The sequence below is a fragment of the Sapajus apella genome, unplaced genomic scaffold (genome assembly GCF_009761245.1).
Source record: "Sapajus apella isolate SASKATOON/1434 unplaced genomic scaffold, GSC_monkey_1.0 scaffold1, whole genome shotgun sequence".
Classification (NCBI taxonomy): Eukaryota; Metazoa; Chordata; class Mammalia; order Primates; family Cebidae; genus Sapajus; species Sapajus apella.
Window position 1 is genome coordinate 53,572,861 of NW_022436941.1, and position 20,514 is coordinate 53,593,374.

General features: G+C 36.4%; 1 non-coding gene across 1 annotated transcript; it reads left to right on the plus strand.

Moving 5' to 3' along the window:
• Window positions 1-16,450: 16,450 nt before the first annotated feature.
• On the plus strand, window positions 16,451-16,553 carry LOC116554289. Its single transcript, XR_004270154.1, has one exon. It is a non-coding gene; the product is annotated as a U6 spliceosomal RNA (small nuclear RNA).
• Window positions 16,554-20,514: the final 3,961 nt, after the last annotated feature.

Sequence of the window (20,514 nt, forward strand, 5' to 3'; positions counted from 1 at the left end):
ACCTCAAACATTTACCATTTCTTTGTGTCACAAACATTCCAATTATACTCTTTTAGTTATTTTAAGGTGTACAATAATTCATTGTTGACTGTAGTCACCCTGTTGTGTTATCAGATACTAAATCTTATTTATTCTATGTTTTTTAAACCATTAATCACTCCCCTCTACCAACTACCTTTCCCAGCCTCTTGCAACCATTATTCCACTCCCTGTCTCCATAAGTTCAAATGTTTTAATTTTTAGCTCCCACAGATGAGTGGGAATATGCAAAGTGTGTCTTTCTCTGCCTGGCTTACTTCATTTAACATAATGTCCTCAAGTTCCATCCATGTTGTTGCAGATGACAGGATCTCATTCTTTCCTATGTCTGAATAGTACTCTGTTATGTACATGTATCACATTTTCTTTATTTAGTCGTCTGTTACTCGGACACAAGTTGTTTCCAAATCTTCACTATGGCAAATAGTGCTGCAATTAACATGGGAGTGCAGATATCTCTTGAATATACCAATTTCCTTTGTTTTGAGTATATCCAGCAGTGGGATTGCTGGATCATATGGTAGTTCTATTTTTAGGTTTTTGAGCAACTTTTATATTGCTCTTCACAGTGACTGAAGAGCATTTACATTTCCACCAACAGCGTATGAGGGTTCCCTTTTCCCCACATCCTTGCCAGCAAGTGTTATTGCCTATTTGTGAATAAAAGCCATTCTAGCTAAGGTGAGATGATATCTCATTGTAGTTTTGATCTGCAATTTTCTGATGCATCTTTTCATATGCCTGTTTGTCATTTGTATGCCTTTTGAAAAATGTCTGTTTAGATCTTTTGCCCATTTTAAAACCAGATTATTAGATTTTTTCCTATTGAGTTGTTTGAGTTTCTTATATATTCTAATGATTAATCCCTTATTAGATGATAGTTGGGAAATATTTTCTCCCATTCTGTGGGTTGTCTCTTCACTTTGTTGACTGTTTCCTTTACTGTGCAGAAGCTTTTTAACTTGATGTGATTCTATTTGTCCATTTTTACTTTGGTTGCTGATGCTGGTGGAACAGTAAGAAATCTTTGCCTAGTCTAATGTCCTGGAGAGTTTCCCCAAAGTTTTTTTTAGTGGTTTCATAGTTTCAAGTCTTAGATTTAAGTCTTTAATCTATTTTCATTCAATTTTCTTATGTGACAAAGAGAGGGGTCTAGTTTCATTCTTCTGCATATGGATATTCAGTTTTCTTAACACCATTTGTTGAAGAGACTGTCTTTTCCCAGTGTACATTCTTGGCAACTTTGTGGAAAGTAAGTTCATCATAAATGTATGGATTTCTTTCTGGATTTTAAATGATACTCTATGTGATGCTATTGTCTTCCCTGGCAATAAAACAAATGAAGTTGCCTTTGTACGAATTTCATGATGACTTATAAGTGTTTTCATAGGCATCTGCTCCTTTGGTAGGAAAGTGGCCACATTTACACATTTCTGATGAAACAAAAGTAGTTCTCTGCCTGTTGGTAAGTAATTCCACAACAGAAAGTATCGATGGTTTGACAGAGTAAGCAAGAATAAGATTTCACTTATATAGCAGGACTCAGGAAATTAGGACAAAGAAGAACAAGTCTTAGCAAAAGCTTTCATTTTGACAATAGTTGTCATTTGTCTTTTGCCTCTTAGTCCTTACAATTAAAAACATATCTTTGCTTAAATTGCCCATTCGGTAGAAAGACAGAACAAAAACAACAACAAAACACAACAAATTCTTTCCTCTTAGGTAGTTTTAAGCTAATATATTATGCTGCAGCCTGGAAATGCAAAAAGCATCTTAGGGAATCACATCGTAAATGATCCATGTAGGACAGTATATTTCTCATTAGCAAGGTAAAGAGGCAAAAGGCCAAATAAATCAAAATGAACAAGGCAATTATTGTTTCTCCCATAATGTCACCTTAAAATGGAAGCAATAACAGAAATACAGTGTAAAGAAAGAATTTTTTACTGGGGAACTCATTTTTATATTTAGAAAGAAAAACTCCTTCATGCCTCTGGAAAATACTGAACCAATTATTTTATGTGAAAAGTAAATTTTAAAAGAATACAAAGTTAGATTTATAAAACAGGTCTGGGAATGCTAATGATAATTTACTCAAAATAATAGGAATGTAAGAAAAATTTAGACTTTAAAAAACAACTTCTTAGATGAATGCCAAAGCTTAGCAGGAATTAACATTTAGATAGCGACACTGTCCTTGATATCTTTTAGATTTTTAATGCTATAGGTTTTGTGTAAATATAACAACCATTATTATAGTGAATTCTTCAGTAAACATGTTACTAAAAATTGACAATAACATCTTCATAGGCAGTGAGATTCCCAGAGTTCAAATATCTCTTCCTTAAGTTTGAATAGGTAATATCATCTACAGTTAGTGGTTGTTGCTGATAAACTGATTTTTTTAATGCTGTAAAGTAGGTAGGTATGAGCCAATTACCTGGCCCTCCATACAATTTTTTCTAAATTTTATATACAATTATAAGGTCTTAAGGGGAAACTTTGGGTTTTTTTTTTATATTTAGGGAAAATGGTCAATTGTGAAAGCTGTTATGACTAACAGCAATCAACTTTGTCTCCTCTTACGACTTGTATTACTTCTACTTGAGGAATAACATACTCTTATTTAAGAGTAGGATTCATAGAAACTTTTTTCTTTTCCAGGCAAGAATAGAATGCGTAGTAGTGAAAAACTGAAAAGTTAAATGGGAATGTGATGTGGCAAATGGGAAGACGTGTGATCTTTAAGGAGTTTAGATGCAGGGCTGACAAGAGAATAACAGATGGTATCAGGCCCATCTTTCCCATTTATGACAAAATCGTTGATGCCCTTATAGACTGTGTGACACCTTCTGAAGAAACTCTAAAGCGTCTCGAGGTCCCTTAAAGTCCTAATTAGGAACTTTAAAAAAGGGTTTATGACGCAGATGGGAATTTCAATTCTTTTTTATTGTGCTGTTAAGTCTTTAAAGACAACGCAGACAAAAGCTGGTACCACTAGACGGTGTCAAAGAGGAGAAGCTTTCTTTTGGATCACGACTTAAGCTGTTATTTTGACAAGGGTAAAATATTCTTTAGGACTGAGAAGAATGGATAATTCAGGAGGCTTGTTTACTATAGACAAAATCTGATCACCTTCTTGGTTAAAATTTATCAGTATTCCCCTTCCCTTAGAATAAAGTTTAAAATTCTTCACCTAGGTAAATCGAAATAAATATTATTTGGCTTAGCTTTTAACTTAAAGCATTTTTCAAAAATCTGCCCCTTATATTTTTGTACCCAGCCCATTTATTGCAAACTGTATGTATTAGTTCATTTTCAAACTGCTTATAAAGACATACACAAGACTGGATAATTTATAAAGGAAAAAGGTTTAATTGGCTCATAGTTTAACATGGCTGGGAAGGCCTCAGGAAACTTACAATCATGGCCGAATGGGAAGCAAACACATCCTTCTGGCTTCCCTGCTCCTTGCAGATAGTCTGTGTGAGACTTCACCTTGTGACTGTGTTAGTCAATATTCCTTAATAACCTCCCTTTCATATATACATCTATCCTATTAGTCCTCTCCTCTAGAGAATCCTGACTGACACACAACCTTTATCCCAATCTTTGCCCAATTGACTCATTGTTCTAGCCTCATTCAGTTTGTACCGATTTCAGGGAACTATTTCTGAACAACTTTCCCACAACCTAATCTAGGTTCAGTAGGCATTTCTTTATGGAGTTCCAACAGCACCTTGAGTTTAACTTAATTGTTGGGTTCAGCATGCATTACTTCTTGGAAAAGCAAGCTATATTTTTCTTCTACTCTCACACCAAAAAACAACAATCAATGCATAAGACTTCAAAATATGTAATCCCAAAATATGTGGAGATTTCCCCCACAAGTGCACATGTAATTCTGCAGCAGACACCAGCTGGGTGTCCTCCAATTCAACTGACACTATCTACCTGGAGATAGGATCATATCCTACAGCTCAATTCCAAAAAAGCTCCTCCTGGTTCCCCACCAGTTGCAAGTGTAGGCCTCTAGAACTTCTGACCAACTTGCTTCAAGTTGGGGTTCTCACAACCTCTTGTTTGGGTTTGATTAGAAAAGCTCACACAATTTAGGGAAACATGTTTACTAGTTTATTATAAATGACATTACAAAGGATACAGATGAAGAGATGCACTGGGTGAGGAATGGGGAAGAGTATAAAGCTTCTATACCCTCCCTGAGTATGTTACAGTCCAGGAACCTCTCTGTTCAGCTATCCAGAAGCTCCTGAAGTCTGTCCTCTTGGGCTTTTTAGGGAGACTTCATTGGATAGGCATGATTGAAGCATTCACAACCATATTGAAATGTGATTGGACAAAAAGGGTATGATCTAAGCCCATAAACCCCGTCTGTTCAGATTATTTTGGGCCTTTCTGTGCAATATTCCTTCCTCTGGGGTATGAGTCAGGACCCTTTCTAGAATGATATTCTTGTAACCCACAACCAGCTTAAAGTTTTGCTATGGGCAGGTAAAAGGAGAGCAGGAGAAGACCAGAGAGGATGATTCTGTTTACTGTAACAAGAGGTATGGGAGTTGAGCCCAGAGCCATGGAAGGAAACGTATATACTGTATATTATTATATATTATTACTATAAATGTCCATTTACTAATTTCAACTTCATTTGAACTCTTTAAAGGAAGAGATCACATCCTAGTAGTTTTTATCTTCATAGTCTCTTTGTCTAGCATGCAATATGATCTGTGCTCAATGAATACATAGATGGCTATGGAATTGAATAAAAATTTCTGTGGATTTGTTGAAAATGCATATATAAAATTAAACCTGAGAAAAGATCAACATAGAACATAGTAGAGAAGACACCCAGAAGCTCTGAAGAAGTTAATGAGAAAGTGGGTCAAATTTAATGTTTATGCACCAACACACAATATATAGGAATTAAGAGGATTTACGCAATTAACATCAACCAACAAATGTGATTTCACAGGTGATCATCTTAATATGTGTTGTCTGCTGGGCCAATGCATATGCATGTATTGGAACCATATATTTAAAATTTGTATTCTTTATAATATTACATATATATTTTATGTACATATGAGTATTTTCATGCTCATGCAGAGCAAAAATATGTACATATATAGGTATATGTTCTGGGAGTTCTAAATCCAGTAGAGGCCACTTTTTAGCATTTTCATATTTGTTTTACAAAAAATTTTTCCTGCTATATATTGCTTTACATTTCCTCCCCCCAAAGAATCTAGAAATACATACTAAATATTCAAATAGAAGTTTTCTTAACTATACTCTTATGTATCGCTTAACAGGGATACCTTCTAAGAAATGCATTGTTAGGCGATTTCATCATTGTGCAAATATCATAGAGTTACTTACACAAACCTAGATGCTACAGCCTACTACACACCTAGGCTGTATGGCATAGCCTATTTCTTCCAGGCTACAAACCTGTATATGTTACTGTATTGAAAACTTTTGGCAACTATAACACAATGGCAAGCATTTGTGTATCTAAACATAAAAATATAGTAAAAATACAGTATTATAATCTTATTAGACCATTGTCCTATATGTCTGCTATGGACCAAAATATAGTTCTGTGGTGCATGACTATATATCATAAACAAGTCTCTTTGTCACTACATCTGCATGTATACAGCTAAAAAATCTAAAGATTGAACCACCTGAAAAAAAAGCATTTATTTAATACAAAAGAGACAAGATGAGATATCCCTGTGGAGTGATATTATAAATACCCCTGTCAGACTACATGTGAATGATTTTCTAAAATACATTGGAAAACAGGCACCAAGGCAAAATCTATTAGTAAAGTGTTGATCTTCTGAAAGCATGTAACCTCGAATATTATTGTTTGAATTTGCTATGGGCATTAGTATGGGTCATCATGCAGAACAGGGTTTTCAAACAAGCCTACAGAACAACCTACATCAGAAAATACACTGAGCTTGCTAAAAATGCAGCTTTCTGACTCCACTCCAAACTTCCTCAATCAGAATCTTTGAGGAAAAAAATAAGGCTGGCTTTTGTGGCACGCTCAGAAGGGCCCCATACTTGGTTTAATGTTTTACTGTCACCATCATGACAAATTCTTAATGATATTCAACATGGGGTTTTGCACTTTCATTTTGAACTATTCCCTGCTAATTGCATAGCTGGTCCTGAGAAAGAGCACTGAGAAATGTACATTTTAAACAACCACTCATGTAATTTTGATTCAGGTGCCTGCAGACCACCTTGTGATACACTCTAAAACTGAAACCAATTGACTGAAGGCTAAAGAAGCAAAGAAATGTTACTCTTGGATAGACTTATAATCCAGGAAGATGGGGCTATAAATGTGGAGTTAACAGGAACTTTGGGAGGCAGTTTAACCATGTCACATTGAAGTTTATGATGGCCAAGCAGTGAGAGTCAGAGAAAAGCAAAATGCTATGAATTTTTGAAAGAACATTTCCAAAGTTATAAGAGAGATGGAATTGTACCTTTGGTCAGGAGTTCTAAAGGGTATACAGTCAGGAAGAAAAATCAGAGACTCCAAGTACTAATTCCCATATTATAAACTTAATGTGAGCTACTGACCAAATTTAGTAATCAGAAACTAGAGAGAAAACTTTCATGTCTTTACAAGGTGAGTAATGAGATCAGACATTCAAGGTTGAGAAGGTGTAAGCATATGAAAAATGGAAAGAAACTGAAGAAGTTTACAAAGGCTTGAAATACTGGAAAGCTGTTAAGACAAAACAAGGGCTTTTATGTAGATAAAGCAGAATAGAGCTTTAAATGGAATCAAAATCCAAGACTGGAAAACATGCACAAGAATCTGATGAGATGGAAAAAAAAAATCTCAGGAATAAAGTTTTCCCTGACCCAAACTAAGCCCACAATCTTTCCATAAGAGAAAGTACTGAATACAACCACTAACAGTGGGGACTCTCAATTTTGATCACTATCACCGTCCTAGGATAACAGCAACCATACAGACACATACCAAATACAGAGTAGGTGCTTTACAAATGTTAACCCAATTTTAATTCTATGTTTGTTCAAATATGAATGTGCTGCCTTAGAGTTGCTTCAGAGTAAAGAAAAATGTGTTGAGCTAGATTATTAATACTACCAAAAACATTCCAGGTGCTTCTCCAGTGAGTTCTCCTGGACACACATTAACCTCATCCAGCTCCCATCAGCATTTGTTTGAACACCTGCATGAGTTTTAAGTTTCAGCTTCACTTGTTATTAACTGGTCTTAATCCCTATTAAGTAGCCTTTTTTGGCTACGCTAGAGGTACATACACTTGCTCAAAACAATCCACACGCCTCAGGAAAAGTCTACAATTTACTACAAAAAATATGCTAAGCAACAAGGCAGAGAGAGTAGATTTATTTGTATTCTGTTTTGCTGTTTTCCCCATCAAGGAAAATAATTTTCAAGCTGGCAAATCTAGAACAAACATCATTAGGAGGGAACTGAAGTACAAGATAGGTGCAGAGATAATCAGGGACTACTTTACAGCTTTAAATTAATTCAAGCCTGTGGGGCCAGATAAATTATATCCCAGGATATCTAAATGACTTGCAGATGTGATCAACGCACTTCTGTTGTTAAAGTCTAAGAAATCACAAAGAAAAAAGGAGGCCTCAAAAGTCTGCAGATGGGCAAATGTTATTCCCATTTCTTATAGGTGGGGATGTGTGTGAGGGTAGAGGAAATTGATTCTAGAAATTATAAACTTAATGCTAACTCCCGACCAAATTCTTGAACAACGATTAACGTCTGTGAGTAGCTCTCTTGAAAGCAAGGACCCTGTCCGTGGCGTTCAACACTGTATCCTCAGGGTCCTTAGCAAGGTGTGTCCTTAGGAGGCACTTAATAAATACTGACAGAATATTAACTGCTTAGCAGGGAAAGTTGTATTTGAAATCAACATGCATTCGCTGAGAAGTAAACTTAAGCAAGTTGTTTGACTCTCTGGGTTTCTATTGTACTGGGTAAGATGTGCAAGGTTATTCTCTGGAAACAGTTCTGATATCGCACCATCTTAAGTGACCATGACTTACATTTTGCTCATGCTTCCTGTCCATGTGGGTAGACTGGGTGCTCTGTTCCATGTCATCCTCACTTCAGAACCGAAGCTGACAGAAGAGCCAACCAAAGCGTTGCCAATCGCTGAGGCAAACGGAAAGACAAGGCCCTACGTGGGGGAGGGCAGATCCACGTTTATTGCGTGGACCTGGAAGTGAGGCCGGCACCACCACACACATTTGATTGATCTAAGTAAATTACATCGCCACGCCCACTTTCAAAGGGAGGGGAAGTGCAAACTACCTTGTACTCAGGAGAGAAACCAGAAACACCTGGATAAAAATGTCAATGTATACCATAGTTATTCTGTCTGAAAAATGAAAATTACAGTAGATATATAGAAGTGTGAGTTTTCTTTGACCATGTATTTTTACAAGAAATGTCATAACACTTTGTTTTTCTAAATCAATAGAAACCTATTGCTGAGTCCTACAGTATCCAGGGTGGTGAGAGCAGCATTAATTCTTTAAGGTTGCACCAATATCCAAAAAGTTCTCAGCCTGCCTTGAAAATAAAGAAAAGTTGTCTACTCTCTTTATATCACTGTCACAACTGAAAAATAAATCATATAATCCTATGTGAGTCATTAGAAGGTAGGCTTTTCTTCCTATTCCTTCTTATTCTTTTTTATTTTATTTTATTTCATTTTCTTTCGAGATAGAATCTTGCTCTGTTGCCAGGCTGGAGTGTAGTGGCATGATCTCAGCTCACTGCAACCACCGCCTCCTGGGTTCAAGCAATTCTCTTCCCTCAGCCTTCTGAGTATCTGGGACTACATGCATGTGCCACCACTCCCAGCTAATTTTTGTATTTTTAGTAGAGACAGGGTTTCACCATGTTGGCCAGAATAGTCTCTTATTTCTTGACCTCGTGATCTGCCCGCCTCGGCCTCCCAAAGTGCTGGGATTACAGGCGTGAGCCACCATACCTGGACTTTTCTTGCTATTTCTACACTTAGCATGGGCACAGTTTGTTTGGTTGTAGTGTAATATCTTAGCAGAGGCTAAAAGCCTTGGCTAATTATCTAGTCTCCATGATTGCACCTTGCAGATATCCCTTCTGAAGTCCTATCTTCTCCCTAGGTTGCTGCAGAAGAACGTAATTACCATCATCAGATATAAACACACATTCTCCCATAGATATAAGGAATCTTTTATTCTCATGAGCACTGTCTATTTCTGCCCACCTGCTCTATTCCTTCCACCACCTTCCAAAGGTGAATCTGTCTCCCATATCACTCTGAAATGAACAGGCTTAATCCATTAAATGGACTTCTGTTTTCAAAAACATAATGTTGGAGGAGGAAGTTGTGTTCAGGCAACTTCTGCTAAAGCAGAGGCTTGTAACATCAACGCCCCTGAAGCAAGACAGCATAAGATACTGGGTAAGTTCTTGGTAAGAGGAAGAAATGCACTGGGGGCAAAATACAAGTTAGTGTCTCAACCAATTATCTTCAATAATATTTCAAGGTAATATCTTTAATTTAATGATTAAAGGAAAACAGAAGTAGAATCAAATACAGAAGCTGACAAAGTTTTTGAAAAAAAAAAAAACAGTTTCTAGTATGACTGTCAAATTATGTTTGATTAGCCATATTTCCATATTTGAAGCAGTTACTCAACTGGCCCTTTGAAGGATGAACTAGTCAATGTGTCTCTATAGAGTGGAGAAATAAGCACTGCATTTGTAGAACAAAGAACATGGATTCTTACATCTGATTTTCCTCTTCCATTTTACAGATGAGGAATCACAATACTTGAAAATTTTTCTGTAACAGGAATTTGACATGGTTCCCTTTAATGAATATTAAGATTCAATTATTTCTTGTTTTATAGTTTTAATGTTGTGAAAAATGAATGAGGATCTATTTATTTATGACATAGTAAACTCTCATCAGAAATTATTTGTGACAACTTATAAATTAAAAATTATACTAGGTATCCTTCAATTTTACTAAATATGTATTTGGAAATCGCCTAACTAGTGAAAATACCAAACAGCTATATTTTACTTTTTACATGTGTTTTTAAGGGAAATATTTTGTGTGAGGCAGTACCTAAATGAAAGCTCATTCTCAGGCAGATCCATTTTAGAAAATACTATCTTGGAAGTCAGAAAATCGATTCTTCTGGAATTACCCATGCCTGTGAGCCCTTGCATAGGACTGCATTTGGAAAACCATGGAGCTATACAATATCTGTAGGGCTTTCTCTAATGAGAGCTCTGGGGTTTAAGTCATCCTAGTTTGGTTTGAGCAGACACCTCTGCACTTTTATGGATTAAACTGAGAGACCATTTAGCAATATGTAGTACTCTCAATTACTTAGAAAAACTTAACTAAATTATTGGAGGGATTCCATCATGTTATTTAAATATAGTATACTTATTAAATCAATAGAGAAACAAAATCAAGATTGACTTTGATCTATTGTCAAACTAAAGGGTGACAAGCAATTATAGCCATAGCTGTCTGAGGAAAAAGGAAAATAATCTGTAAACCCCAAATCCTGAGCAGAGCTTTTAACCCTGCATTTCATATCCTTTGTCTGATAGTTGCTGAAAATATTAGCAACTCATGAAGCAAAATCAGTACCATTAAATACTGAGGAAAGCATTCACTTGATTCCTTTTTGGCCTGTTTTTTTCTTTAATTACACTGTGGGCTTTTTTTTGTTTTGTTTTAGTCTGAGGGTCACCATTGTTACTGATGTTAAATATAGTTAAAAGAGGCCAGGTGCAGTGGCTCACACCTGTAATCCTAGCACTTTGGAAGGCTGAGGCAGGTGGATCACAAAGTTAGGAGTTCAAGATAAGCCTGGCCAACATAGTGAAATCCCATCTCTACTAAAAATACAAAAGTTAGCCAAGCATGGTGGCATATGCCTATAGTCCAAGCTGCCTGGGAGGTTAAGGCAGGAGAATCACTTGAACCAGGGAGGCAGAGGTTGTGCTGAGCTGAGACTGCACCATTGCACTCTGGCCTAGGCAAGAGAGTGAAACTCCACCTCAAAAAAATAATAAATATATATGAAAAAAAAACAACAGATTTTTATCCTCATATAAGCTTACAATTCAGTTTTTCCCAGACTAAAACCTCATTTTACTTTACCTTATGCTACTAATATAGAATCTCACTGTCAACCAATTTCTTTTTTTTTTATTATTATACTTTAAGTTATGGGGTATGTGTACAGATCGTACAGGATTCTTACTTAGGTATACACGTATCATACTGGTGTGCTGCATCCATCCCCCTGTCACCTACATTAGATATTTCTCCTAATGTTGTCCCTCCCCAATCACCCCACTCCCTGCTATCCCTCCCTATGATGCATACCCCTCAAGAGGTCCCAGAGTATGAAGTTCCACTCCCTGTGTCCATGTGTTCTCATTGTTCAACACCCACTGATGAGTGAGAACATGCAATGTTTGGTTTTCCATTCTTGTGTCAGTTGGCTGAGAATGATGGTTTCCAGATTCATCCATGTCCCTGCAAAGAACATGAAATCATCCATTTTCATGGCTGCATAGTATTCCATGGTGTATATGTGCCACATTTTCTTTATCCAGTCTATCCTTGATGAGCATTTGGGTTGGTTCCCAGTCTTTGCTATTGTGAACAGTGCTACAATGAACATAGATGTGCATGTGTCTTTATAACAGAATGATATATAATCCTTTGAGTATATACCCAGTAATGGGATTGCTGGGTCAAATGGTATTTCTATTTCTAGATCCTTGAGGAATTGCCACACTGTCTCCCATGATGGTTGCACTACTTTACACTCCTACCAACAGTATAAAAGTGTTCCTATTTCTCCACATCCTCTCTAGCATCAGTTGTCTTCAGATTTTTAAATGATCACCATTCTAACTGGCATAAGATAGTATCTCAATGTGGCTTTGATTTGCATTTCCCTAATGACCAGTGATGATGAGCATTTTTTCATATGTTTGTTGGCAGCATAAATGTTGTCTTTTGAAAAGTGCCTGTTATATCCTTCACCCACTTTTTGATGGGTTTGTTTGTTTTGTTCTTGAATATCTGTTTTAGTTCTTTGCAGATTCTGGATATTAGCCCTTTGTCAGATGAGTAGCCTGCAAAAATTTTTTCCCATTCTGCTGGTTGCAACTTTAATGATTGTTTCTTTTGCTGTGCAGAAACTCTTAAGTTTAATTAGATCCTATTTGTCTATTTTGGCTTTTGTTGCCAATACTTTTGGTGTTTTAGTCATAAAGCCCTTGCCCATTTCTGTATCCTTAATGGTACTGCCTAGGTTTTCTTTTAGGGTTTTGATAGTGTTAAGTCTTATGTTTAAATCTTTAATCCATCTGGAGTTAATTTTTGTATAAGGTATAAGGAAGAGGTCCAATTTCAGCTTTCTGAACATGATTAGCCACTTTTCCCAACATTATTTGTTAAACAGGGAACCCTTTCCCCATTGCTTGTTTTTGTCAGGTTTGTCAAAGCTCAGATGGTTGTAGATGTGTGGCGTTACTTCTGAGGCCTCTGTTATGTTCTATTGGTCTATCTCTGTTTTGGTACCAGTACCATGCTGTTTTGATTACTGTAGCCTTATAGTACAGTTTGAAGTCAGGTAGCATGATGCCTCTAGCTTTGTTCTTTTTGCTTAGGATTGTCTTCGCTCTGCAGGCTCTTTTTTGGTTTCATATGAAGTTTAAGGTGGTTTTTTCCAGTTCTGTGAAGAAGGTCAATGGTGGCTTGATGAGGATAGCATTGAATCTGTAAATTACTTTGGGCAGTATGGCCATTTTCACAATAGTGATTCTTCCTAACCATGAGGATGGAATGCTTTTCCATTTGTTTGTGTTTTCTCTTATTTCCTTGAGCAGTGGTTTGTAGTTCTCCTTGAAGAGGTCCTTCACATCCCTTTTCAGTTGTAATCCTAGGTATTTTACTCTCTTTGTTGCAATTGTGAATGGGAGTTCACTCATGATTTGGCTCTCTGTTTGTCTGTTATTGGTGTATAGGAATGTTTATGATTTTCACCATTGATTGTGTATCTTGAGACTTGCTCTAGTTGCTTATCATCTTAAGGAGATTTTGGGCTAAGACAATGGGATCTTCTAAATATAAAATCATGTCATCTGCAAATAGAGACAATTTGACATCCGCTTTTCCTAATTGAATACCTCTGGATATCAGCACTGATTCCACAGAAATACAAACTACCATCAGAGATTACTATAAACACCTCTATACATATAAACCAGTAAATCTAGAAGAAACAGATAAATTCCAGGACACTTATACCCACCCAAAACTAAACCAGGAAGAAGTTGCATCCCTGAATAGACCAATAATGAGGGTCTAAATTTGAGGCAGCAATTAATAGCCTATCAACCAAAAAAAGTCCAGTGCCAAATAGGTTCACAGCCAAATTCTACCAGATATACGAAGAGGAGCTGGTACCATTCCTTCTGAAACTATTCCAAACAATACCAAAAGAGAGAATAATCCCTAACTCATTTTATGAGACCAACATCATCCTGATACTAAAACCTGGCAGAGACACAACTAAAAAAGAAAATGCAAATCAAAAAAAGAAAATGCAAATCAAAATCACACTGAGGTAACATCTCATGCCAGTTAGAATGGTGATATACCCAGTAATGTGATTGCTGGGTCAAATGGTATTTCTATTTCTAGATCCTTGAGGAATCACCACACTGTGTTCCACGTTGGTTGCAATAATTTATAATCCTTGCAAAAATCTCGATGCAAAAATCTTTAATAAAATACTGGCAAACCAAATGCAACAGCACATCTAAAAGCTTTTCCATCTCGATCAAGTGGTCTTCGTTCTGGGGATGCAAGGCTGTTTTGATGTATGCAAATCTATAAATGTAATCCATCACATAAACAGAACCAAAGACAAAAGCCACATGATTATCTCAATAGATACAGAGAAGGCCTTCAACAAAATTCAACATCCCTTTATGCTAAAAACTCTCAATAAACTAGGAATCAATGGAATGTATCTCAAAAAGCTATTTATGACAAACTCCAGCCAATATCATGCTGAATGGGCAAAACCTGTAAGCATTCTCTTTGAAAACTGGCACTATATAAGGTACCTTCTCTCACCATTCCTATTCAACATAGTATTAGAAGTTGTAGCCAGAGCAATCAGGCAAGAAAAAGGAATAAAGGGTATTCAATTAGGAAAAGAGGAAGTCAAATTGTCTCTATTTGCAGATGACATGATTGTATATTTAGAAGACCCCATTGTCTCAGTCTAGAATATCCTGAAACTGATAAGCAGCTATAGCAAGTCTCAGGATACACAATCAATGTGTAAAAATCACAAGCATTCCCATACACCAACAACAAACAGAAATCCAAATCATGAGCGAACTCCCATTCACAAATGCTACAAAGAGAATGAAGTACACGGGAATACAACTAACAAAGGACATGAAGGAAGGACCTCTTCAAGGAAAACTACAAACCACTGCTCAAGGAAATAAGAGAAAACACAAACAAATGGAAAAGCATTCCATCCTCATGGTTAGGAAGAATCACTATTGTGAAAATGGCCATACTGCCCAAAGTAATTTACAGATTCAATGCTATCCACATGAAGCTATCATTAACCTTCTTCACAGAACTGGAAAAAGCCACCTTAAACTTAGTATGGAACCAAAAAAGAGCCTGCATAGCCAAGGCAATCCTAAGCAAAAAGAACAAAGCTAGAGGCATCATGCTACCCGACTTCAAACTATAAGGCTACAGTAATCAAAACAGCATGGTACTGGTACTAAAACAGAGACATAGACCAATAGAACATAACAGAGGCCTCAGAAGTAACGCCACACATCTACAACCATCTGAGCTTTGACAAAACTGACAAAAACAAGCAACAGGGAAAGGATTCCCTGTTTAACAAATAATGTTGGGAAAAGTGGCTAATCATGTGCAGAAAGCTGAAACTGGACCTCCTCCTTATACCTTATACAAAAATTAACTCCAGATGGATTAAAGATTTAGACATAAGACCTAACACTATCAAAACCCTAAAAGAAAACCTAGGCAGTACCATTAAGAATACAGGAATAGGCAAGGGCTTTATGACTAAAACACCAAAAATATTGGCAACAAAAGCCAAAATAGACAAATAGGATCTAATTAAACTTAAGAGCTTCTGTACAACAAAAGAAACAATCATTAGAGTGAAGTGGCAACCAACAGAATGGGAAAAATTTTTTGCAAGCTTCCCATCTGACAAAGGGCTAATATCTAGAATCTGCAAAGAACTAAAACAGATATACAAGAACAAAACAAACAAACGCATCAAAAAGTGGGTGAAGGATATAACAGGCACTTTTTAAAAGACAACATTTATGCTGCCAACAAACATATGAAAAAATGCTCATCATCACTGGTCATTAGGGAAATGCAAATCAAAACCACATTGGGATACTATCTTATGCCAGTTAGAATGGTGATTGTTAAAAAACCTGGAGACAAGAGATGCTGGAGAGGATGCAGAGAAAGAGGAACATTTTTACACTGTTGGTAGGAGTGTAAATTAGTGTTGTCTTCCATTGTGGAAGACAGTGTGGCAATTCCTCAAGGATCTAGAAATAGAAATACCATTTGACCCAGCAATCCCATTACTGGGTATATACCCAAAGGATTATAAATCATTCTATTATAAAGATACATGCACATCTATGTTCACTGCAGCACTGTTCACAATAGCAAAGACTGGAAACCAACCCAAATGCTCATCAAGGATAGACTGGGTAAAGAAAATGTGGCACATATACACCATGGAATACTATGCTGCCATAAAAAAGAATGAGTTCATGTCCTTTGCAGGGACATGGATGAATCTGGAAACCATCGTTCTCAGAAAACTGACACAAAAACAGAAAACCAAACCCTGCATGTTCTCACTCAAAAGTGAGTGTTGAACAACAAGAACACATAGACACAGAGAGAGGAACATCACACACTGGGGTCTCTTGGAGATGGGGGGCTAGGGGAGGGATAGTAGGGGATTGGGAGGTTAGGGAGGGTTAACATTAGGAGAAACACCTAATGTAGGTAACAGCGGGATGAATACAGCAAATCAGTATGGCAAGTGTATATCTATGTAACAATCCTTCAAGATCTGCACATGTACCCCAGAAATTAAAGTATAATAAAAAGAAATGACATAAGGGTATAAATACTAATTTGGAGGATGTTTATAAATGTAAAAAGAAAACAGTATAGTAGGTATTATATGATCTCGTATTATTATTAAGATATTTGTAGTGCTCACTTTGTCAGCACATATACGAAAATTAGAATGATACAGAGATTAGCATGGCATCTGTGCAAGGACACATGAAAGTTTGTGAAGCATACAATATTTTTAAAACACACCAATGTACAAAGATTAGTGTTATTATGAAGCAACCACATAAACAAGTCTGCAAAATAACCAGCTAACATCACCATGACAGAATCAAATTTACACATAACAATATTAACCTTAAATGTAAATGGGCTAAATCCCCCAATTAAAAGACACAGAATGGCAAGCTGGATAAAGAGCCAAGGCCCACTGGTATGCTGTCTTTAAGAGATCCATCTTACGGATCTTAACGACATACCTAGCCTCAAAATAAAGGGATGGAGGACAACTTATGAAGCAAATGGAAAAAGAAAAATGCAGGGCTTGCAATTCTAGTTTCTGACAAAACAGACCTTAAACCAAGAAAGATAAAAGAAGACAAAGAAGGGCATTACATAATGGTAAAGTGTTCAATTTAACAAGAGATAACTGTCCTAAATATATATGCACCCAATACAGGAGCACCAAGATTCATAAGCAAATTCTTAGAGACCTACAAAGAGATTTAGACTCCCACACAGTAATAGTGAGAAATTTTAACACTCCACTGTCAATATTAGATCATCAAGATAGAAAATTAACAAACATATTCAGGACCTGAACTCAGCTCTGCATCAAGTAGACCTGATAGGCATCTGCAGAAATCTCCAACCTAAAACAACAGAATATACATTCTTCTCATTGCCATACAGCACTCACTCAAAAACTGATCACAAACTTGGAAGTAAAACATTTCTCAGTAAATGCAAAGAACTCAAATGATAACAAACAGTCTCTCAGATCACAGCAAAATCGAGTTAAAACTCAAGCTTAAGAAATTAATTCAAAACCACACAACTACAAGAAAATTGATCAACATGCTCCTGAATGACTCCTGGGTAAATAATAAAATTAAGGCAAAAATCAAGAAGATATTTGAAACTAATTGGAACAAAGGGACAATGTTCCAGAATCTCTGTGACTTAGCTAAAGCAGTGTTAAGAGGGAAATCTATAGCACTAAATGCCTACATCAAAAAGCTAGAAAGATCTCAAGTTAACAACCTAATGTCACAACTAAAAGAATGAGAGAAACGAGAGCAAACAAACCTCAAAGGTAGAAGAAGACCAGAAATAACCAAGATCAGAACAGAACTGAAGGATACAGAGACATAAAAAAATAAAAAGTAAATTTAAAAACTTGAAAAAATCAACAAATTGAGAAGGCTTTTTTCTTAAAAAATTAATAAAATAGATAAATTACTACCTAGACAAATAAAGAAGAAAAGAGAAAAGAATCAAATGGAGACAATTAGAAATGATAGGGGGGCTATCACCATTGATGCCACAGATACAAACAATCATCAGAGAATACTATAAACAGCTCTATACACATAAACTAGAAAATCTAAAATAAATTGATAAATTCCTGGACACATACAACCTTCCAAGACTGAACCAGGAAGTAGAATCCCTGAATAAACCCATAACAAGTTCCAAATAGCCTACCAACTAAAAAAAGGAAAGAGGCAGTAAGAAATAGCCTACCAACTAATAAAAGGAAAGCCCAGGACCAAATGGATTTACAGATGAATGCTACCAGAGGTACCAAGAGAAGCCAGTACCATTTCTTCTGAAATTATTCCAAACAATTGAAAAGGAGGGACTTCTCCGTAACCCATTTTCTGAGGCCAGCATCGTCCTGATACCAAAACCTGGATGAGATATAACAACAGAAAAGAATATTTCAGGCCAATATCTCTGTTGAACATCAATGAAAAATTCCTCAATAAAATACTGGCAAACCAAATCCAGTAGCAAATGAAAAAGTTTATCCACCAGGATCAAGTTGGCTTCATCCCTGGGATTCAAGGTTGGTTCAACATACACAAATCAATAAATGTGGTTCATCACAGAAATAGAACTAAAGACAAAAAGTACATGATTATCTCAATAGATGCAGAAAAGCCCTTCAATAAAATTCACCAATGCTTTGTATCATAATAAAACTAGGTATTGAAGAAACATACTTCAAAATAATAAGAGCTATATATGAGAAACCCACAACCAACATCATGCTGAATGAGCAAAAACTGGAAGCATTCCCCTTGAAAGCTGTCACAAGACAAGGATGCCCTCTTTCACCACTTCTATTCAACATAGCATTGGAAGTCCTGGCCAGGGTAATCAGCTTCCACTGAGAAATAAAGAGTATTCAAATAGAAAGAGGGGAAGTCAAATTATCTTTATTTGCAGATGACATCATCCAGTATCTAAAAATCCTATTGTCTCAGCCCAAAAGCTTCTTCATAAGCAACTTCAGCAATGTCTCAGAATACAAAAATCAATGTGCAAAAATCCCTAGCATTCCTGTGCATCAAAAACGGGCAAGCAGAGAGCCAAATTACAAATGAACTTCCATTCACAACTGCCACAAAAGGAAGAAAATACCTAGAAATACAACTAACAAATGAAGTGTAGGACCTCTTCAAGTATTGCAATAACTTTTGAAAATATCAGATCAGAAAGGACACAAACAAATGGAAAAACATTCCATGCTCATGGATAGGAAGTATCAGTGTTGTGAAAATGGCCATACTGCCCAAAGTAATTTATAGATTCAATGTTATTCCCATTAAAGTACCATTGAGATTTTTCACAGAATTAGAAAAAAACTATTTAAAAATTCATATGGAACAAAAAAAGAGCCCAAATAGCCAAAACAATCCTAAGCAAAAAGTAGAAACCTGGAGGCATCACACCAACTCACTGAAAACTATAGTACAGAGCTACGGTAACCAAAACAGCATGGTACTGGTACAAAAACAAACACATACACAAATGGAACAAAGTAGAGAACTCAGAAATAAGACCACATACCTACAAGCCTCTGATCTTTGACAAACCTGACCAAAACAAGCAATGAAGAAAGGATTCCTTAATTAACAAATTATGTTGGGAGAACTAGCTGGCCATATGCAGAAAATTGAAACTAGACCCCTTCCTTACACCTTAAAGAAAAATTAACTCCATATGGATTAAAGACTTAACTGTAAACCCCAAACTATAAAAAACTGAGAAGTAAATCTAGGTAATACCATTCAAGACATAGGCATGAGCAGAGATTTCATGACAAAAACACCAAAAGCAATTGTAACAAAAGCAAAAATTGATCAATGGGATCTAATTAAGCTAAAAGTGCTTCTGCACAGCAAAAGAAACTATCAACAGAGCAAATAGACAATCTACAGAATGGGAGAAAATTTTTGCAATCTATCCATCTGACAAAGGTCTTATATCCAGAGTCTACAAAAAAATTAAATTAAAAAAAAACTCATTAAAAAGTGGGCAAAGGACATGAACAGAAACTTCTCAAAAGAAGACATTCATCCGGCCAAGAAGCATGAAAAAAGCTCAGCATCACTGATCGTTAGTGAAATCCAAATCAAAACCGCAATGAGATACTATCTCACACCAGCCAGAATGGCAATTACTAAAAAGTCCAGAAATCAACAAATGCTGGTAAGGTTGCAGAAGGAAAGGAATGCTTTTACACTGTTGTTGGGAATGTAAATTAGTTCAACCATTGTGGAAGACAGTGTGGTGAATTCTCAAACATCTAGAAGCAGAAATATCATTTGACCCAGCAATCCATTACGGGGTATATACCTAACGGAATATAAATCATTCTGTTATAAAGATACATGCATGTGTGCAACATGGAATTACCAAAATGCCCATCAAAAATAGACTGGATAAAGAAAATGTGGTACATATACACCATGGAATACCTATGCAGCCATAAAAAAGGATCAAGATCATGTCCTTTGCAGGGACATGAATGGAGCTGGAAGTTGTTATCCTCAGCAAACTAATGCAGGAACAGAAAACCAAACAATACATGTTCTTATAAGTGAGATTGGAACAGTGAGAACATATGGATATGTGGGGGAACAACACACACTGGGCCTGTTGGGGGTTGAGTGTGCAGGGAGGGAGAGTA